This window comes from Haliotis asinina, chromosome 1 (assembly GCF_037392515.1).
Source record: "Haliotis asinina isolate JCU_RB_2024 chromosome 1, JCU_Hal_asi_v2, whole genome shotgun sequence".
Classification (NCBI taxonomy): Eukaryota; Metazoa; Mollusca; class Gastropoda; order Lepetellida; family Haliotidae; genus Haliotis; species Haliotis asinina.
Genome location: NC_090280.1, coordinates 63922125 through 63942609, shown reverse-complemented (window position 1 = coordinate 63942609; position 20485 = coordinate 63922125). Strand labels below are relative to the sequence as shown.

The 20485-nt window shown below is 43.7% G+C and overlaps 23 non-coding genes across 23 annotated transcripts; all 23 read right to left on the bottom strand.

Annotated features, from left to right (window-relative positions):
* Positions 1–4869: 4869 nt before the first annotated feature.
* Positions 4870–4941, bottom strand: Trnah-gug (transfer RNA histidin (anticodon GUG)). Its single transcript has one exon. It is a non-coding gene; the product is annotated as a tRNA-His (tRNA).
* Positions 4942–5488: 547 nt separating this feature from the next.
* On the bottom strand, positions 5489–5560 carry Trnah-gug (transfer RNA histidin (anticodon GUG)). Its single transcript has one exon. It is a non-coding gene; the product is annotated as a tRNA-His (tRNA).
* Positions 5561–6431: 871 nt separating this feature from the next.
* Positions 6432–6503, bottom strand: Trnah-gug (transfer RNA histidin (anticodon GUG)). Its single transcript has one exon. It is a non-coding gene; the product is annotated as a tRNA-His (tRNA).
* A 555-nt stretch (positions 6504–7058) lies between these two features.
* On the bottom strand, positions 7059–7130 carry Trnah-gug (transfer RNA histidin (anticodon GUG)). The gene has a single exon. It is a non-coding gene; the product is annotated as a tRNA-His (tRNA).
* Positions 7131–7677: 547 nt separating this feature from the next.
* On the bottom strand, positions 7678–7749 carry Trnah-gug (transfer RNA histidin (anticodon GUG)). Its single transcript has one exon. It is a non-coding gene; the product is annotated as a tRNA-His (tRNA).
* Positions 7750–8304: 555 nt separating this feature from the next.
* Trnah-gug (transfer RNA histidin (anticodon GUG)) lies at positions 8305–8376 on the bottom strand. Its single transcript has one exon. It is a non-coding gene; the product is annotated as a tRNA-His (tRNA).
* A 1173-nt stretch (positions 8377–9549) lies between these two features.
* On the bottom strand, positions 9550–9621 carry Trnah-gug (transfer RNA histidin (anticodon GUG)). Its single transcript has one exon. It is a non-coding gene; the product is annotated as a tRNA-His (tRNA).
* Positions 9622–10795: 1174 nt separating this feature from the next.
* Positions 10796–10867, bottom strand: Trnah-gug (transfer RNA histidin (anticodon GUG)). Its single transcript has one exon. It is a non-coding gene; the product is annotated as a tRNA-His (tRNA).
* Positions 10868–11411: 544 nt separating this feature from the next.
* Positions 11412–11483, bottom strand: Trnah-gug (transfer RNA histidin (anticodon GUG)). Its single transcript has one exon. It is a non-coding gene; the product is annotated as a tRNA-His (tRNA).
* A 556-nt stretch (positions 11484–12039) lies between these two features.
* Trnah-gug (transfer RNA histidin (anticodon GUG)) lies at positions 12040–12111 on the bottom strand. Its single transcript has one exon. It is a non-coding gene; the product is annotated as a tRNA-His (tRNA).
* A 547-nt stretch (positions 12112–12658) lies between these two features.
* On the bottom strand, positions 12659–12730 carry Trnah-gug (transfer RNA histidin (anticodon GUG)). The gene has a single exon. It is a non-coding gene; the product is annotated as a tRNA-His (tRNA).
* A 557-nt stretch (positions 12731–13287) lies between these two features.
* Trnah-gug (transfer RNA histidin (anticodon GUG)) lies at positions 13288–13359 on the bottom strand. Its single transcript has one exon. It is a non-coding gene; the product is annotated as a tRNA-His (tRNA).
* Positions 13360–13906: 547 nt separating this feature from the next.
* Positions 13907–13978, bottom strand: Trnah-gug (transfer RNA histidin (anticodon GUG)). The gene has a single exon. It is a non-coding gene; the product is annotated as a tRNA-His (tRNA).
* Positions 13979–14533: 555 nt separating this feature from the next.
* Trnah-gug (transfer RNA histidin (anticodon GUG)) lies at positions 14534–14605 on the bottom strand. The gene has a single exon. It is a non-coding gene; the product is annotated as a tRNA-His (tRNA).
* A 544-nt stretch (positions 14606–15149) lies between these two features.
* Trnah-gug (transfer RNA histidin (anticodon GUG)) lies at positions 15150–15221 on the bottom strand. Its single transcript has one exon. It is a non-coding gene; the product is annotated as a tRNA-His (tRNA).
* Positions 15222–15777: 556 nt separating this feature from the next.
* Positions 15778–15849, bottom strand: Trnah-gug (transfer RNA histidin (anticodon GUG)). Its single transcript has one exon. It is a non-coding gene; the product is annotated as a tRNA-His (tRNA).
* Positions 15850–16396: 547 nt separating this feature from the next.
* Positions 16397–16468, bottom strand: Trnah-gug (transfer RNA histidin (anticodon GUG)). The gene has a single exon. It is a non-coding gene; the product is annotated as a tRNA-His (tRNA).
* Positions 16469–17025: 557 nt separating this feature from the next.
* On the bottom strand, positions 17026–17097 carry Trnah-gug (transfer RNA histidin (anticodon GUG)). Its single transcript has one exon. It is a non-coding gene; the product is annotated as a tRNA-His (tRNA).
* Positions 17098–17644: 547 nt separating this feature from the next.
* Positions 17645–17716, bottom strand: Trnah-gug (transfer RNA histidin (anticodon GUG)). Its single transcript has one exon. It is a non-coding gene; the product is annotated as a tRNA-His (tRNA).
* A 555-nt stretch (positions 17717–18271) lies between these two features.
* Trnah-gug (transfer RNA histidin (anticodon GUG)) lies at positions 18272–18343 on the bottom strand. The gene has a single exon. It is a non-coding gene; the product is annotated as a tRNA-His (tRNA).
* Positions 18344–18890: 547 nt separating this feature from the next.
* Trnah-gug (transfer RNA histidin (anticodon GUG)) lies at positions 18891–18962 on the bottom strand. The gene has a single exon. It is a non-coding gene; the product is annotated as a tRNA-His (tRNA).
* Positions 18963–19518: 556 nt separating this feature from the next.
* Positions 19519–19590, bottom strand: Trnah-gug (transfer RNA histidin (anticodon GUG)). Its single transcript has one exon. It is a non-coding gene; the product is annotated as a tRNA-His (tRNA).
* Positions 19591–20137: 547 nt separating this feature from the next.
* Trnah-gug (transfer RNA histidin (anticodon GUG)) lies at positions 20138–20209 on the bottom strand. The gene has a single exon. It is a non-coding gene; the product is annotated as a tRNA-His (tRNA).
* Positions 20210–20485: the final 276 nt, after the last annotated feature.

Genomic DNA, 20485 nt, shown 5'->3' with positions numbered 1-20485 from the left:
AATGAGAGTAATAGAGTGAGGTAGATGCACAAAATATTGTTTTACAGATTGGGACACATGATATATTACAAAGACGCCCAAGCAGCTGTAGTCTGCATTTATCGATGTAGCCAACCATTGTCCAGAGTCCTAGATCAGCAATAGTGGCATCAGTGGGAGAGCGTTTATCAAAACCTTGTACAATTCTGGTAAAGTAGCGCTGTATACTTTCAGTTAGTTCAAGATCTTTACCATAAAGAGTGGGTAATAATTCACAGCCATAGAAACTCGTTGTTAATATCATTCTTTTCCATATCTTAACACTTGCATACTGATGTAGATCCCTGCTGTTTAGACCAACAGAGATGAGGGAACTAACAGTGCGCCTTGCTTTAGTACAGCTGTCCTCAATATAAAGCTTAAAAGAAAGATTACTTTGGAGAAGGACACCCGCGTATTTTACACGATCAGACATAGGTATGTCATGATCTCCAAGGTGATAAGCATGCGTACGGATTAGTTGCTTCTTTTTATGAAACACCACAATGTTACTTTTTGATGCATTATAGGTTAGTCGCCATTTGGATGCATAATTAGCAACTGTGTTTAGAGCTAATTGTAGACTTTTAGGACTGTAACTAATAAGTGTAGTATCATCAGCAAGTAATACACATGGCAACCTGATATTATATAAGCATATTCCAGTGTCTAGCTGCCGGAGTTCAGTTATGAGGTCATTTATATACACAAGAAATAACCAAGCTGAAATGACTCTACCCTGACCGATGCCTTGTCTAACAGCAAAAGTGTTTGACTGTTCACCCTTATACTGAACGCACGCATACATGGAAGTATAGCAGTGACGTAACAGAGACCACATTTTACCTCTTATACCTAGGTGATAGAGTTTAACAAAGAGACCTGATTGCCATATTCGGTCAAAGGCCTTCTCATTATCTAGGAATGCGGTGTAGATACATGACCCCCTATTAAGATAGGTTTGCACACATTCAATAAGGGTAAATAGCGCCATGACTGCGCCATGTTCTTTCCTAAATCCGAATTGTAGCACATCGGGAAAATTACAAGTATTTTGGGAGGTCCACTTTTCTAGTCTTTCTAAAAGAATTTTCTCAAAAAGTTTACTTAAACAAGATGTCAGCGTAATGCCTCTATAATTGGCAGGGTTTGATTTATCCTTTTTACCCTTGTAGATGGGTATAATCATACCGTGTCTATACGCAGTGGGTGTGTACTGCAGTCTAAGAATAGCACTGAATAGTAGTGCTAATTTCTTTACCAAAAGCTCACCACCAAACATCACATGTTCATTATTAATTTTGTCAGGGCCAGGCGATTTGTTTCTACCCAGTTTCTGTACATATCTTGTGATGTCATGGACGGATATGTCTGCACATAGTGCACTATCAACACATGAATTGGTTTCATTGCTAGAGGCTATCTTGTCAATTTCGCAGTCAATTCGATGTTTGAAATCTTGGTCAAATGTATCGGAATGGTACGGTTTGGCTAAATCTGCATAGTATTTACCCCATAGCTGACAGATGTCAGTGGGAGATGTTGCGCTGGAGTTATCATATGTTAGTTTATCAACCCCGATTTTGTGCTTACGTAGCTTCCGCACAGACTTATAGAATGTATTCACATCGGTCTCACAGGTATTTTCTAGGTCTGAGTACAGATTCTTAGTATAGGCCCGCTTTGACTGTCTATGGCGTCGTCGGAATTCTCGCTTGGCCTGCTTATATGTTTTATACGAATCGAAATTATCTCCCCTTGGCTTATCCTCGTACAACCATCGCCTCCTAGCAACGCGCATGTTAAAATGATCTTTGTGCAGCCCATCCTGCTTCCAGTAAGGTTTTAAATGCGCTTTAAAGCTACCAACTGGTAGACACTCACTACTGGCATGGATCATACATTCGCTTATCACTGTACTAAATGATTCAATAGCATCCCGTGTATGAATTGGTGAACAAATTGGTGAACAAATCTCTGCATTGTTAAGCAGATTATCGAGACAGTTCCTGTATGAAGAGATCTCAATACTGGAGGCTTTGTCCCATTTAATAAAATGAGCTTCTTTAACCTTTGCCTTTGTATTATCACTTATTTGAATGGTAGCTATACATGGAAAGTGATCAGATATATCATAATGAGTGAAAAACACTTCACTTGATGTGACATTATTATGTAAATAAGAGGGAATCAGAATGTAATCAATGAGAGATTTGTTCACGTTGTCCTTGCTTCTGAAGGTATGTGAACTAGTATAATTAATAACATTGACTAAGTAACGAGTACTAACAAAGTGAGACAGAAGTTTGTCGCGTGATGACATAGATCGCTTACATATATCCGAGTTGAGATCACCAAGGATAATTGTCTCGCCCTTGACACACAGCTCATCATATAGGTCACAAAGTTCGTCAAGGGCCGTGCTGTACGTAGAATGAAGGGCATTGGTGGATGGAAGGCGACATGCAATTACGTATATGTCAGCGGAACATGGGTGAGTTAACTTAACAGCAACACAACTGTTCCCAGACGAACTTACACACTGTGCTTTCCAACTGGAATGAGTGTTCTGCAATAGAGCAATACCACCAGACCCTCGTGTGCTGGTAGTTGCATCATCACATATGTAGGACAGAAGTTTATAGCATTTCAAATCATTCAGACATTGAATATTGCTTGTCTTCAACCAGTGTTCTTGTATAGCAATGATGTCGACATAATCCGGTAAAACAGAGTTGATTTTGTGTGTAAGGTGCAAAACACCGCGCACATTCCAGGTCAACACACTTAGCGCAACCATCACAGATAAAAGAGTTAGTGCGTACAGATCCATTTTGTTAATAGCTGTTTTCTCTGTATTGTTGCTGTTTCTGTTCATTTTGACGATACCTTGGCACATAGTCCCGACACACAATGTCCTCAGGCCAGAAGTATTCGTCATTGATCATGACGTCATAATCATTTAGTGGCAAGTTGACTTGTACAGTATATGTTTCCGATTTATCGAAGTGGATCCGTTTCTTCATGAGACGGACGTAAGTTACACGGACGTGACGTTCTTGGGCATATTGGGATATGACGTTCTTTAGTTCCTCGAAGGACTTGTCTGCCTTGATGTTAGACAGAACAATTCGCTTCGTTCGAACATGCGATACACCCTCCAGGGTGTTATAGGATTTACTGAGGGATCGTATGGGATAGCCTTTATTCTGTGGGTTACTCACTTTATTTCGTTGGGTAGATTCCTTCATTAATCCACGTGTGTCGTACTTTGTGGTCTCATTAATATCTCCATTAAACTCAAGGCCATGGGAATTCTCTGTGTGTAGTTTCCATATATATTCTTTGTCAGAGAGATCTACAATATTACTCGGCCCTTGGTGACTAGCTTTCCTAAGAGTTTTCGAAGGTCCTGTGTCAGACACAGGCACTTCAATGGCAGAGTCAGCATATGTGGTCTCCATATTGAGGTTCGACTGTCCATCATTATGACTCGCAGGAACATTTATGAGGACATTGGTGGTCGAAGTTCTGTCGTCAATGATGTCAGAGTCATCTGTCGATTTGGCTTCAGGATTTGTATCACGTGTCTGAGTGCTAGCTTTTGATACATCATGAGTGTTTGATAGGGTTACCTTGGAAGGAAGGCTAGAAATTTTGTTATCCAGACTTTTCAGTTTCGCATCAATTTGGTAGTTAGCACGTAATAATTCATGTTCCAGTTCTGTTATCCGATCCTTTAGTGACTTAATTTCCTGTCGTTCTAGTTTCAACTGTGCACTGAGTTCTGCACGTCGTGCGTCAGATTCCTCTAGTTTTACAGTCAGATGTTGGATTTCCTTTGTCTTGGAGTCAATCATCGAGTTTTTCAATGTAATGTCAGTGTTCAATTTAGTTTCGATGGCGCTAATTTGATTTCGTAAAGATTCATTCCCATTCACTACGCACTGCTTCAGCTGTACTAGGTGACTCATCACATATGCTGTATTGTCTAACTCACCTTGCGGTAGTGTTGTATTCTGTACTTGTGCAGGATCCTCCTCTGTGTGTGTGGTAGATAGAGATTGGTTCCTGATGCTCGCCTTGCTGAGCACCTTGCACTGTAACACATGGTCCTGGATACCTCCCTCAATGAAGTGGAATAGATAGTAGATATCCTGTGCATATTTTTCCAGAACACTCTGGGGTCCTCCATTATTGTTATTTCTCCGTCTGACAAGTGCACCCGGGGGAAAATTACTGCATGTGTCTTTGGCGTAATCGTAAAGACTCTCTCTTATGTGGTTAATTTGAGCAACATTGTTTTCGTATATTTTGACAAGTCCTTCTTCAAAGCATTGCTTGTCACTCTGTCCAAATTTCCGCTTGATTTCCAGATAGATTTGTGTGTCTTGGTCGTCGCCGCTAGGCTGAGTGCTGTAAAGTTCATCAGAGTCTCCCATTGTTGGTCAATCAGAACGTAAGCTAGGCTGTATCTGGGTCACCACTTGTCCCTCGTACAGGCAAGACAATGGGAATAAGTAAGATTTTTTGTTTGTATCAAGTAATCAAGAAATAAAGTTCATTGTGAGCAAACAAACTCACGGTTGACATCATGCGTATGTACACAACATTCTGGGTGGTGTTTTAAGGGTATAACCACCTTTAAAATACATAATATTCACCTTTTCATACCAGCAGTTTGAATCACGACCTCTCCACCCGACGCATGCGCATTTCTAAAATACTGTGGCGGAATGATCAGAATTCTTTTCTGCACTAGTTTGAAATGGGCCGACTTCTGCATGTAGCTGTTGTAACTTCCGTCATTAAAAAGAAAGAATGCTGATATCCCAAAATGAAAAGTGTAGATGCCGTGACCAGGATTCGAACCTGGGTTCTTGCGACCACAACGCAAAGTCCTAACCACTAGACGATCACGGCTGTTCTACCACCTCACAAGGCCAGGGATTTATACACATTTTCAGCCTTTTCCTTCCTACGATCAGCCATTAAACACATCGCTTTGTCACAGTATAATGTTGATGACGCCCTCTAAAAACAGCTGGAAGTCCCACACAAGTCAGTGAGCAAAGAGTTTCCGCCATTTACTGATGACATCACCAATGCACTTGATGATAAGAGTAACTTTCAGTCATAGTATGAAGGATATGAAGGCGCTCAAATGAAATCAAAGAGAAAGTTGCTGTAGAACATGGACACGTTTCCCTGCATGACATGAAAGTTTGAGAAGGAGGTGAAGAACTTAGGCAGCTACATCAGCTACACGTGGGCCATAAAACGTAGTAAAACTAGGTGCCTCCATAATCAGTGGAGCAAGTGGATGGCTGTAGAAAATGGCTTCATTTTGAAAACTTCTGCAGTTGAGACGCAAAAACATTTGAGCAAAGGCTACGTCCTAGTGGGCGAGAGGAAAGACAAGCGTCTGGGAAAATGCAGAGAATTTCACCTTGCAAAAGTTGGGGTAACATGCCGTGACCCGGATTCGAACCGGGGTTCTTGCGGCCACAACGCAAAGTCCTAACCACTAGACGATCACGGCTACATCTCACCCTCTTATCAGAAAGACAGTTTTCGTGCTGTAGTGACTGGCACTTAATTTCTTTTCACTCTTACCGGATATATATGTTGCGGTACCATATTTTAGGCCTCATGAGAAATCAAACAAAAATAACTGAGTTGTCCTCATTTCCATAGTCACTTTACTACTCCAACAGTACTAGTGAAAAAAATGAGGGTTAGGGTGAGGGATACAGTGAGGGTTAGGACTGCTGCAAGGAGTCTGGGCTAGGGTTGGAGTCAGAGTGATTCGAACCTGGGTTCTTGCGGCCACAACGCAAAGTCCTAACCATTAGACGATCACGGCTGTTCTACCACCTGAAAGAGCCAGGGATTTATACACATTTTCAGCCTTTTCCTTCCTACGATCAGCCATTAAACACATCGCTTTGTCACAGTATAATGTTGATGACGCCCTCTAAAAACAGCTGGAAGTCCCACACAAGTCAGTGAGCAAAGAGTTTCCGCCATTTACTGATGACATCACCAATGTACTTGATGATAAGAGTAACTTTCAGTCATAGTATGAAGGATATGAAGGCGCTCAAATGAAATCAAAGAGTAAGTTGCTGTAGAAGATGGACAAGTTTCCCTGCATGACATGAAAGTTTGAGAAGGAGGTGAAGAACTTAGGCAGCTACATCAGCTACACGTGGGCCATAAAACGTAGTAAAACTAGGTGCCTCTATAATCAGTGTAGCAAGTGGATGGCTGTAGAAAATGGCTTCATTTTGAAAACTTCTGCAGTTGAGACGCAAAAACATTTGAGCAAAGGCTACGTCCTAGTGGGCGACAGGAAAGACAAGCGTCTGGGAAAATGCAGAGAATTTCACCTTGCAAAAGTTGGGGTAACATGCCGTGACCCGGATTCGAACCGGGGTTCTTCCGGCCACAACGCAAAGTCCTAACCACTAGACGATCACGGCTACATCTCACCCTCTTATCAGAAAGACATTTTTCGTGCTGTAGTGACTGGCACTTAATTTCTTTTCACTCTTACCGGATATATATGTTGGGGTACAATATTTTAGGCCTCATGAGAAATCAAACAAAAATAACTGAGTTGTCCTCATTTCCATAGTCACTTTACTACTCCAACAGTACTAGTGAAAAAAATGAGGGTTAGGGTGAGGGATACAGTGAGGGTTAGGACTGCTGCAAGGAGTCTGGGCTAGGGTTGGAGTCAGAGTGAGGGCTGGGCTTAGGATCAGGGCTAGGCTTACACTCCGACACTGTTAAGGTATAGGGCAAGGGTTAAACGCAGAGTTAGGACCAGGGTTTGGATTAGGGGTAGGGTGTGGGTTGGGGTTCGGGTTAGATGTCCCCAATCTTAGCCAAAACATGTCCACTAAAATACTGTGGCCGAATGATCAGAATTCTTTTCTGCAGTAGTTTGAAATGGGCCGACTTCTGCATGTAGCTGTTGTAACTTCGGTCATTAAAAAGAAAGAATGCTCATATCCCAAAATGAAAAGTGTAGATGCCGTGACCAGGATTCGAACCTGGGTTCTTGCGGCCACAACGCAAAGTCCTAACCACTAGACGATCACGGCTGTTCTACCACCTGAAAGGGCCAGGGATTTATACACATTTTCAGCCTTTTCCTTCCTACGATCAGCCATTAAACACATCGCTTTGTCACAGTATAATGTTGATGACGCCCTCTAAAAACAGCTGGAAGTCCCACACAAGTCAGTGAGCAAAGAGTTTCCGCCATTTACTGATGACATCACCAATGTACTTGATGATAAGAGTAACTTTCAGTCATAGTATGAAGGATATGAAGGCGCTCAAATGAAATCAAAGAGTAAGTTGCTGTAGAAGATGGACAAGTTTCCCTGCATGACATGAAAGTTTGAGAAGGAGGTGAAGAACTTAGGCAGCTACATCAGCTACACGTGGGCCATAAAACGTAGTAAAACTAGGTGCCTCTATAATCAGTGTAGCAAGTGGATGGCTGTAGAAAATGGCTTCATTTTGAAAACTTCTGCAGTTGAGACGCAAAAACATTTGAGCAAAGGCTACGTCCTAGTGGGCGACAGGAAAGACAAGCGTCTGGGAAAATGCAGAGAATTTCACCTTGCAAAAGTTGGGGTAACATGCCGTGACCCGGATTCGAACCGGGGTTCTTCCGGCCACAACGCAAAGTCCTAACCACTAGACGATCACGGCTACATCTCACCCTCTTATCAGAAAGACATTTTTCGTGCTGTAGTGACTGGCACTTAATTTCTTTTCACTCTTACCGGATATATATGTTGGGGTACAATATTTTAGGCCTCATGAGAAATCAAACAAAAATAACTGAGTTGTCCTCATTTCCATAGTCACTTTACTACTCCAACAGTACTAGTGAAAAAAATGAGGGTTAGGGTGAGGGATACAGTGAGGGTTAGGACTGCTGCAAGGAGTCTGGGCTAGGGTTGGAGTCAGAGTGAGGGCTGGGCTTAGGATCAGGGCTAGGCTTACACTCCGACACTGTTAAGGTATAGGGCAAGGGTTAAACGCAGAGTTAGGACCAGGGTTTGGATTAGGGGTAGGGTGTGGGTTGGGGTTCGGGTTAGATGTCCCCAATCTTAGCCAAAACATGTCCACTAAAATACTGTGGCCGAATGATCAGAATTCTTTTCTGCAGTAGTTTGAAATGGGCCGACTTCTGCATGTAGCTGTTGTAACTTCGGTCATTAAAAAGAAAGAATGCTCATATCCCAAAATGAAAAGTGTAGATGCCGTGACCAGGATTCGAACCTGGGTTCTTGCGGCCACAACGCAAAGTCCTAACCACTAGACGATCACGGCTGTTCTACCACCTGAAAGGGCCAGGGATTTATACACATTTTCAGCCTTTTCCTTCCTACGATCAGCCATTAAACACATCGCTTTGTCACAGTATAATGTTGATGACGCCCTCTAAAAACAGCTGGAAGTCCCACACAAGTCAGTGAGCAAAGAGTTTCCGCCATTTACTGATGACATCACCAATGTACTTGATGATAAGAGTAACTTTCAGTCATAGTATGAAGGATATGAAGGCGCTCAAATGAAATCAAAGAGTAAGTTGCTGTAGAAGATGGACAAGTTTCCCTGCATGACATGAAAGTTTGAGAAGGAGGTGAAGAACTTAGGCAGCTACATCAGCTACACGTGGGCCATAAAACGTAGTAAAACTAGGTGCCTCTATAATCAGTGTAGCAAGTGGATGGCTGTAGAAAATGGCTTCATTTTGAAAACTTCTGCAGTTGAGACGCAAAAACATTTGAGCAAAGGCTACGTCCTAGTGGGCGACAGGAAAGACAAGCGTCTGGGAAAATGCAGAGAATTTCACCTTGCAAAAGTTGGGGCAACATCCGTGACCCGGATTCGAACCGGGGTTCTTCCGGCCACAACGCAAAGTCCTACCCACTAGACGATCACGGCTACATCTCACCCTCTTATCAGAAAGACAGTTTTCGTGCTGTAGTGACTGGCACTTAATTTCTTTTCACTCTTACCGGATATATATGTTGGGGTACAATATTTTAGGCCTCATGAGAAATCAAACAAAAATAACTGAGTTGTCCTCATTTCCATAGTCACTTTACTACTCCAACAGTACTAGTGAAAAAAATGAGGGTTAGGGTGAGGGATACAGTGAGGGTTAGGACTGCTTCAAGGAGTCTGGGCTAGGGTTGAAATCAGAGTGAGGGCTGGGCTTAGGATCAGGGCTAGGCTTACACTCCGACACTGCTAAGGTATAGGGCAAGGGTTAAACGCAGAGTTAGGACCAGGGTTTGGATTAGGGGTAGGGTGTGGGTTGGGGTTTGGGTTAGATGTCCCCAATCTTAGCCAAAACATGTCCACTAAAATACTGTGGCCGAATGATCAGAATTCTTTTCTGCAGTAGTTTGAAATGGGCCGACTTCTGCATGTAGCTGTTGTAACTTCGGTCATTAAAAAGAAAGAATGCTCATATCCCAAAATGAAAAGTGTAGATGCCGTGACCAGGATTCGAACCTGGGTTCTTGCGGCCACAACGCAAAGTCCTAACCACTAGACGATCACGGCTGTTCTACCACCTGAAAGGGCCAGGGATTTATACACATTTTCAGCCTTTTCCTTCCTACGATCAGCCATTAAACACATCGCTTTGTCACAGTATAATGTTGATGACGCCCTCTAAAAACAGCTGGAAGTCCCACACAAGTCAGTGAGCAAAGAGTTTCCGCCATTTACTGATGACATCACCAATGTACTTGATGATAAGAGTAACTTTCAGTCATAGTATGAAGGATATGAAGGCGCTCAAATGAAATCAAAGAGTAAGTTGCTGTAGAAGATGGACAAGTTTCCCTGCATGACATGCAAGTTTGAGAAGGAGGTGAAGAACTTAGGCAGCTACATCAGCTACACGTGGGCCATAAAACGTAGTAAAACTAGGTGCCTCTATAATCAGTGGAGCAAGTGGATGGCTGTAGAAAATGGCTTCATTTTGAAAACTTCTGCAGTTGAGACGCAAAAACATTTGAGCAAAGGCTACGTCCTAGTGGGCGACAGGAAAGACAAGCGTCTGGGAAAATGCAGAGAATTTCACCTTGCAAAAGTTGTGGTAACATGCCGTGACCCGGCTTCGAACCGGGGTTCTTGCGGCCACAACGCAAAGTCCCATCCACTAGACGATCACGGCTACATCTCACCCTTTTATCAGAAAACATTTTTCGTGCTGTAGTGACTGGCACTTAATTTCTTTTCACTCTTACCGGATATATATGTTGGGGTACAACATTTTAGGCCTCATGAGAAATCAAACAAAAATAACTGAGTTGTCCTCATTTCCAAAGTCACTTTACTACTCCAACAGTACTGGTGAAAAAAAATGAGGGTTAGGGTGAGGGATACAGTGAGGGTTAGGACTGCTGCAAGGAGTCTGGGCTAGGGTTGGAGTCAGAGTGAGGGCTGGGCTTAGGATCAGGGCTAGGCTTACACTCCGACACTGTTAAGGTATAGGGCAAGGGTTAAACGCAGAGTTAGGACCAGGGTTTGGATTAGGGGTAGGGTGTGGGTTGGGGTTAGGGTTAGATGTCCCCAATCTTAGCCAAAACATGTCCACTAAAATACTGTGGCCGAATGATCAGAATTCTTTTCTGCAGTAGTTTGAAATGGGCCGACTTCTGCATGTAGCTGTTGTAACTTCGGTCATTAAAAAGAAAGAATGCTCATATCCCAAAATGAAAAGTGTAGATGCCGTGACCAGGATTCGAACCTGGGTTCTTGCGGCCACAACGCAAAGTCCTAACCACTAGACGATCACGGCTGTTCTACCACCTGAAAGGGCCAGGGATTTATACACATTTTCAGCCTTTTCCTTCCTACGATCAGCCATTAAACACATCGCTTTGTCACAGTATAATGTTGATGACGCCCTCTAAAAACAGCTGGAAGTCCCACACAAGTCAGTGAGCAAAGAGTTTCCGCCATTTACTGATGACATCACCAATGTACTTGATAAGAGCAACTTTCAGTCATAGTATGAAGGATATGAAGGCGCTCAAATGAAATCAAAGAGTAAGTTGCTGTAGAAGATGGACAAGTTTCCCTGCATGACATGAAAGTTTGAGAAGGAGGTGAAGAACTTAGGCAGCTACATCAGCTACACGTGGGCCATAAAACGTAGTAAAACTAGGTGTCTCTATAATCAGTGTAGCAAGTGGATGGCTGTAGAAAATGGCTTCATTTTGAAAACTTCTGCAGTTGAGACGCAAAAACATTTGAGCAAAGGCTACGTCCTAGTGGGCGACAGGAAAGACAAGCGTCTGGGAAAATGCAGAGAATTTCACCTTGCAAAAGTTGGGGTAACATGCCGTGACCCGGCTTCGAACCGGGGTTCTTGCGGCCACAACGCAAAGTCCTAACCACTAGACGATCACGGCTATATCTCACCCTCTTATCAGAAAGACATTTTTCGTGCTGTAGTGACTGGAACTTAATTTCTTTTCACTCTTACCGGATATATATGTTGGGGTACAACATTTTAGGCCTCATGAGAAATCAAACAAAAATAACTGAGTTGTCCTCATTTCCAAAGTCACTTTACTACTCCAACAGTACTAGTGAAAAAAAATGGGGGTTAGGGTGAGGGATACAGTGAGGGTTAGGACTGCTGCAAGGAGTCTGGGCTAGGGTTGGAGTCAGAGTGAGGGCTGGGCTTAGGATCAGGGCTAGGCTTACACTCCGACACTGTTAAGGTATAGGGCAAGGGTTAAACGCAGAGTTAGGACCAGGGTTTGGATTAGGGGTAGGGTGCGGGTTGGGGTTAGGGTTAGATGTCCCCAATCTTAGCCAAAACATGTCCACTAAAATACTGTGGCGGAATGATCAGAATTCTTTTCTGCACTAGTTTGAAATGGGCCGACTTCTGCATGTAGCTGTTGTAACTTCCGTCATTAAAAAGAAAGAATGCTGATATCCCAAAATGAAAAGTGTAGATGCCGTGACCAGGATTCGAACCTGGGTTCTTGCGGCCACAACGCAAAGTCCTAACCACTAGACGATCACGGCTGTTCTACCACCTGAAAGGGCCAGGGATTTATACACATTTTCAGCCTTTTCCTTCCTACGATCAGCCATTAAACACATCGCTTTGTCACAGTATAATGTTGATGACGCCCTCTAAAAACAGCTGGAAGTCCCACACAAGTCAGTGAGCAAAGAGTTTCCGCCATTTACTGATGACATCACCAATGTACTTGATGATAAGAGTAACTTTCAGTCATAGTATGAAGGATATGAAGGCGCTCAAATGAAATCAAAGAGTAAGTTGCTGTAGAAGATGGACAAGTTTCCCTGCATGACATGAAAGTTTGAGAAGGAGGTGAAGAACTTAGGCAGCTACATCAGCTACACGTGGGCCATAAAACGTAGTAAAACTAGGTGTCTCTATAATCAGTGTAGCAAGTGGATGGCTGTAGAAAATGGCTTCATTTTGAAAACTTCTGCAGTTGAGACGCAAAAACATTTGAGCAAAGGCTACGTCCTAGCGGGCGACAGGAAAGACAAGCGTCTGGGAAAATGCAGAGAATTTCACCTTGCAAAAGTTGGGGTAACATGCCGTGACCCGGATTCGAACCGGGGTTCTTGCGGCCACAACGCAAAGTCCTAACCACTAGACGATCACGGCTACATCTCACCCTCTTATCAGAAAGACAGTTTTCGTGCTGTAGTGACTGGAACTTAATTTCTTTTCACTCTTACCGGATATATATGTTGGGGTACAACATTTTAGGCCTCATGAGAAATCAAACAAAAATAACTGAGTTGTCCTCATTTCCAAAGTCACTTTACTACTCCAACAGTACTAGTGAAAAAAAAATGGGGGTTAGGGTGAGGGATACAGTGAGGGTTAGGACTGCTGCAAGGAGTCTGGGCTAGGGTTGGAGTCAGAGTGAGGGCTGGGCTTAGGATCAGGGCTAGGCTTACACTCCGACACTGTTAAGGTATAGGGCAAGGGTTAAACGCAGAGTTAGGACCAGGGTTTGGATTAGGGGTAGGGTGCGGGTTGGGGTTAGGGTTAGATGTCCCCAATCTTAGCCAAAACATGTTCAGTAAAATACTGTGGCGGAATGATCAGAATTCTTTTCTGCACTAGTTTGAAATGGGCCGACTTCTGCATGTAGCTCTTGTAACTTCCGTCATTAAAAAGAAAGAATGCTGATATCCCAAAATGAAAAGTGTAGATGCCGTGACCAGGATTCGAACCTGGGTTCTTGCGGCCACAACGCAAAGTCCTAACCACTAGACGATCACGGCTGTTCTACCACCTGAAAGGGCCAGGGATTTATACACATTTTCAGCCTTTTCCTTCCTACGATCAGCCATTAAACACATCGCTTTGTCACAGTATAATGTTGATGACGCCCTCTAAAAACAGCTGGAAGTCCCACACAAGTCAGTGAGCAAAGAGTTTCCGCCATTTACTGATGACATCACCAATGTACTTGATGATAAGAGTAACTTTCAGTCATAGTATGAAGGATATGAAGGCGCTCAAATGAAATCAAAGAGTAAGTTGCTGTAGAAGATGGACAAGTTTCCCTGCATGACATGAAAGTTTGAGAAGGAGGTGAAGAACTTAGGCAGCTACATCAGCTACACGTGGGCCATAAAACGTAGTAAAACTAGGTGTCTCTATAATCAGTGGAGCAAGTGGATGGCTGTAGAAAATGGCTTCATTTTGAAAACTTCTGCAGTTGAGACGCAAAAACATTTGAGCAAAGGCTACGTCCTAGTGGGCGACAGGAAAGACAAGCGTCTGGGAAAATGCAGAGAATTTCACCTTGCAAAAGTTGGGGTAACATGCCGTGACCCGGATTCGAACCGGGGTTCTTGCGGCCACAACGCAAAGTCCTAACCACTAGACGATCACGGCTACATCTCACCCTTTTATCAGAAAACATTTTTCGTGCTGTAGTGACTGGCACTTAATTTCTTTTCACTCTTACCGGATATATATGTTGGGGTACAACATTTTAGGCCTCATGAGAAATCAAACAAAAATAACTGAGTTGTCCTCATTTCCAAAGTCACTTTACTACTCCAACAGTACTGGTGAAAAAAAATGAGGGTTAGGGTGAGGGATACAGTGAGGGTTAGGACTGCTGCAAGGAGTCTGGGCTAGGGTTGGAGTCAGAGTGAGGGCTGGGCTTAGGATCAGGGCTAGGCTTACACTCCGACACTGTTAAGGTATAGGGCAAGGGTTAAACGCAGAGTTAGGACCAGGGTTTGGATTAGGGGTAGGGTGTGGGTTGGGGTTAGGGTTAGATGTCCCCAATCTTAGCCAAAACATGTCCACTAAAATACTGTGGCCGAATGATCAGAATTCTTTTCTGCAGTAGTTTGAAATGGGCCGACTTCTGCATGTAGCTGTTGTAACTTCGGTCATTAAAAAGAAAGAATGCTCATATCCCAAAATGAAAAGTGTAGATGCCGTGACCAGGATTCGAACCTGGGTTCTTGCGGCCACAACGCAAAGTCCTAACCACTAGACGATCACGGCTGTTCTACCACCTGAAAGGGCCAGGGATTTATACACATTTTCAGCCTTTTCCTTCCTACGATCAGCCATTAAACACATCGCTTTGTCACAGTATAATGTTGATGACGCCCTCTAAAAACAGCTGGAAGTCCCACACAAGTCAGTGAGCAAAGAGTTTCCGCCATTTACTGATGACATCACCAATGTACTTGATAAGAGCAACTTTCAGTCATAGTATGAAGGATATGAAGGCGCTCAAATGAAATCAAAGAGTAAGTTGCTGTAGAAGATGGACAAGTTTCCCTGCATGACATGAAAGTTTGAGAAGGAGGTGAAGAACTTAGGCAGCTACATCAGCTACACGTGGGCCATAAAACGTAGTAAAACTAGGTGTCTCTATAATCAGTGTAGCAAGTGGATGGCTGTAGAAAATGGCTTCATTTTGAAAACTTCTGCAGTTGAGACGCAAAAACATTTGAGCAAAGGCTACGTCCTAGTGGGCGACAGGAAAGACAAGCGTCTGGGAAAATGCAGAGAATTTCACCTTGCAAAAGTTGGGGTAACATGCCGTGACCCGGCTTCGAACCGGGGTTCTTGCGGCCACAACGCAAAGTCCTAACCACTAGACGATCACGGCTACATCTCACCCTCTTATCAGAAAGACATTTTTCGTGCTGTAGTGACTGGAACTTAATTTCTTTTCACTCTTACCGGATATATATGTTGGGGTACAACATTTTAGGCCTCATGAGAAATCAAACAAAAATAACTGAGTTGTCCTCATTTCCAAAGTCACTTTACTACTCCAACAGTACTAGTGAAAAAAAATGGGGGTTAGGGTGAGGGATACAGTGAGGGTTAGGACTGCTGCAAGGAGTCTGGGCTAGGGTTGGAGTCAGAGTGAGGGCTGGGCTTAGGATCAGGGCTAGGCTTACACTCCGACACTGTTAAGGTATAGGGCAAGGGTTAAACGCAGAGTTAGGACCAGGGTTTGGATTAGGGGTAGGGTGCGGGTTGGGGTTAGGGTTAGATGTCCCCAATCTTAGCCAAAACATGTCCACTAAAATACTGTGGCGGAATGATCAGAATTCTTTTCTGCACTAGTTTGAAATGGGCCGACTTCTGCATGTAGCTGTTGTAACTTCCGTCATTAAAAAGAAAGAATGCTGATATCCCAAAATGAAAAGTGTAGATGCCGTGACCAGGATTCGAACCTGGGTTCTTGCGGCCACAACGCAAAGTCCTAACCACTAGACGATCACGGCTGTTCTACCACCTGAAAGGGCCAGGGATTTATACACATTTTCAGCCTTTTCCTTCCTACGATCAGCCATTAAACACATCGCTTTGTCACAGTATAATGTTGATGACGCCCTCTAAAAACAGCTGGAAGTCCCACACAAGTCAGTGAGCAAAGAGTTTCCGCCATTTACTGATGACATCACCAATGTACTTGATGATAAGAGTAACTTTCAGTCATAGTATGAAGGATATGAAGGCGCTCAAATGAAATCAAAGAGTAAGTTGCTGTAGAAGATGGACAAGTTTCCCTGCATGACATGAAAGTTTGAGAAGGAGGTGAAGAACTTAGGCAGCTACATCAGCTACACGTGGGCCATAAAACGTAGTAAAACTAGGTGTCTCTATAATCAGTGTAGCAAGTGGATGGCTGTAGAAAATGGCTTCATTTTGAAAACTTCTGCAGTTGAGACGCAAAAACATTTGAGCAAAGGCTACGTCCTAGCGGGCGACAGGAAAGACAAGCGTCTGGGAAAATGCAGAGAATTTCACCTTGCAAAAGTTGGGGTAACATGCCGTGACCCGGATTCGAACCGGGGTTCTTGCGGCCACAACGCAAAGTCCTAACCACTAGACGATCACGGCTACATCTCACCCTCTTATCAGAAAGACAGTTTTCGTGCTGTAGTGACTGGAACTTAATTTCTTTTCACTCTTACCGGATATATATGTTGGGGTACAACATTTTAGGCCTCATGAGAAATCAAACAAAAATAACTGAGTTGTCCTCATTTCCAAAGTCACTTTACTACTCCAACAGTACTAGTGAAAAAAAAATGGGGGTTAGGGTGAGGGATACAGTGAGGGTTAGGACTGCTGCAAGGAGTCTGGGCTAGGGTTGGAGTCAGAGTGAGGGCTGGGCTTAGGATCAGGGCTAGGCTTACACTCCGACACTGTTAAGGTATAGGGCAAGGGTTAAACGCAGAGTTAGGACCAGGGTTTGGATTAGGGGTAGGGTGCGGGTTGGGGTTAGGGTTAGATGTCCCCAATCTTAGCCAAAACATGTTCACTAAAATACTGTGGCGGAATGATCAGAATTCTTTTCTGCACTAGTTTGAAATGGGCCGACTTCTGCATGTAGCTCTTGTAACTTCCGTCATTAAAAAGAAAGAATGCTGATATCCCAAAATGAAAAGTGTAGATGCCGTGACCAGGATTCGAACCTGGGTTCTTGCGGCCACAACGCAAAGTCCTAACCACTAGACGATCACGGCTGTTCTACCACCTGAAAGGGCCAGGGATTTATACACATTTTCAGCCTTTTCCTTCCTACGATCAGCCATTAAACACATCGCTTTGTCACAGTATAATGTTGATGACGCCCTCTAAAAACAGCTGGAAGTCCCACACAAGTCAGTGAGCAAAGAGTTTCCGCCATTTACTGATGACATCACCAATGTACTTGATGATAAGAGTAACTTTCAGTCATAGTATGAAGGATATGAAGGCGCTCAAATGAAATCAAAGAGTAAGTTGCTGTAGAAGATGGACAAGTTTCCCTGCATGACATGAAAGTTTGAGAAGGAGGTGAAGAACTTAGGCAGCTACATCAGCTACACGTGGGCCATAAAACGTAGTAAAACTAGGTGTCTCTATAATCAGTGGAGCAAGTGGATGGCTGTAGAAAATGGCTTCATTTTGAAAACTTCTGCAGTTGAGACGCAAAAACATTTGAGCAAAGGCTACGTCCTAGTGGGCGACAGGAAAGACAAGCGTCTGGGAAAATGCAGAGAATTTCACCTTGCAAAAGTTGGGGTAACATGCCGTGACCCGGATTCGAACCGGGGTTCTTGCGGCCACAACGCAAAGTCCTAACCACTAGACGATCACGGCTACATCTCACCTTCTTATCAGAAAGACATTTTTCGTGCTGTAGTGACTGGAACTTAATTTCTTTTCACTCTTACCGGATATATATGTTGGGGTACAATATTTTAGGCCTCATGAGAAATCAAACAAAAATAACTGAGTTGTCCTCATTTCCAAAGTCACTTTACTACTCCAACAGTACTAGTGAAATAAATGAGGGTTAGGGTGAGGGATACAGTGAGGGTTAGGACTGCTGCAAGGAGTCTGGGCTAGGGTTGGAGTCAGAGTGAGGGCTGGGCTTAGGATCAGGGCTAGGCTTACACTCCGACACTGTTAAGGTATAGGGCAAGGGTTAAACGCAGAGTTAGGACCAGGGTTTGGATTAGGGGTAGGGTGCGGGTTGGGGTTAGGGTTAGATGTCCCCAATCTTAGCCAAAACATGTTCACTAAAATACTGTGGCGGAATGATCAGAATTCTTTTCTGCACTAGTTTGAAATGGGCCGACTTCTGCATGTAGCTCTTGTAACTTCCGTCATTAAAAAGAAAGAATGCTGATATCCCAAAATGAAAAGTGTAGATGCCGTGACCAGGATTCGAACCTGGGTTCTTGCGGCCACAACGCAAAGTCCTAACCACTAGACGATCACGGCTGTTCTACCACCTGAAAGGGCCAGGGATTTATACACATTTTCAGCCTTTTCCTTCCTACGATCAGCCATTAAACACATCGCTTTGTCACAGTATAATGTTGATGACGCCCTCTAAAAACAGCTGGAAGTCCCACACAAGTCAGTGAGCAAAGAGTTTCCGCCATTTACTGATGACATCACCAATGTACTTGATGATAAGAGTAACTTTCAGTCATAGTATGAAGGATATGAAGGCGCTCAAATGAAATCAAAGAGTAAGTTGCTGTAGAAGATGGACAAGTTTCCCTGCATGACATGCAAGTTTGAGAAGGAGGTGAAGAACTTAGGCAGCTACATCAGCTACACGTGGGCCATAAAACGTAGTAAAACTAGGTGTCTCTATAATCAGTGGAGCAAGTGGATGGCTGTAGAAAATGGCTTCATTTTGAAAACTTCTGCAGTTGAGACGCAAAAACATTTGAGCAAAGGCTACGTCCTAGTGGGCGACAGGAAAGACAAGCGTCTGGGAAAATGCAGAGAATTTCACCTTGCAAAAGTTGGGGTAACATGCCGTGACCCGGATTCGAACCGGGGTTCTTGCGGCCACAACGCAAAGTCCTAACCACTAGACGATCACGGCTACATCTCACCCTCTTATCAGAAAGACATTTTTCGTGCTGTAGTGACTGGCACTTAATTTCTTTTCACTCTTACCGGATATATATGTTGGGGTACAATATTTTAGGCCTCATGAGAAATCAAACAAAAATAACTGAGTTGTCCTCATTTCCAAAGTCACTTTACTACTCCAACAGTACTAGTGAAAAAAAATGGGGGTTAGGGTGAGTTATACAGTGAGGGTTAGGACTGCTGCAAGGAGTCTGGGCTAGGGTTGGAGTCAGAGTGAGGGCTGGGCTTAGGATCAGGGCTAGGCTTACACTCCGACACTGTTAAGGTATAGGGCAAGGGTTAAACGCAGAGTTAGGACCAGGGTTTGGATTAGGGGTAGGGTGCGGGTTGGGGTTAGGGTTAGATGTCCCCAATCTTAGCCAAAACATGTTCACTAAAATACTGTGGCGGAATGATCAGAATTCTTTTCTGCACTAGTTTGAAATGGGCCGACTTCTGCATGTAGCTCTTGTAACTTCCGTCATTAAAAAGAAAGAATGCTGATATCCCAAAATGAAAAGTGTAGATGCCGTGACCAGGATTCGAACCTGGGTTCTTGCGGCCACAACGCAAAGTCCTAACCACTAGACGATCACGGCTGTTCTACCACCTGAAAGGGCCAGGGATTTATACACATTTTCAGCCTTTTCCTTCCTACGATCAGCCATTAAACACATCGCTTTGTCACAGTATAATGTTGATGACGCCCTCTAAAAACAGCTGGAAGTCCCACACAAGTCAGTGAGCAAAGAGTTTCCGCCATTTACTGATGACATCACCAATGTACTTGATGATAAGAGTAACTTTCAGTCATAGTATGAAGGATATGAAGGCGCTCAAATGAAATCAAAGAGTAAGTTGCTGTAGAAGATGGACAAGTTTCCCTGCATGACATGCAAGTTTGAGAAGGAGGTGAAGAACTTAGGCAGCTACATCAGCTACACGTGGGCCATAAAACGTAGTAAAACTAGGTGCCTCTATAATCAGTGGAGCAAGTGGATGGCTGTAGAAAATGGCTTCATTTTGAAAACTTCTGCAGTTGAGACGCAAAAACATTTGAGCAAAGGCTACGTCCTAGTGGGCGACAGGAAAGACAAGCGTCTGGGAAAATGCAGAGAATTTCACCTTGCAAAAGTTGGGGTAACATGCCGTGACCCGGATTCGAACCGGGGTTCTTGCGGGCACAACGCAAAGTCCTAACCACTAGACGATCACGGCTACATCTCACCCTCTTATCAGAAAGACATTTTTCGTGCTGTAGTGACTGGCACTTAATTTCTTTTCACTCTTACCGGATATATATGTTGGGGTACAATATTTTAGGCCTCATGAGAAATCAAACAAAAATAACTGAGTTGTCCTCATTTCCATAGTCACTTTACTACTCCAACAGTACTAGTGAAAAAAATGAGGGTTAGGGTGAGGGATACAGTGAGGGTTAGGACTGCTGCAAGGAGTCTGGGCTAGGGTTGGAGTCAGAGTGAGGGCTGGGCT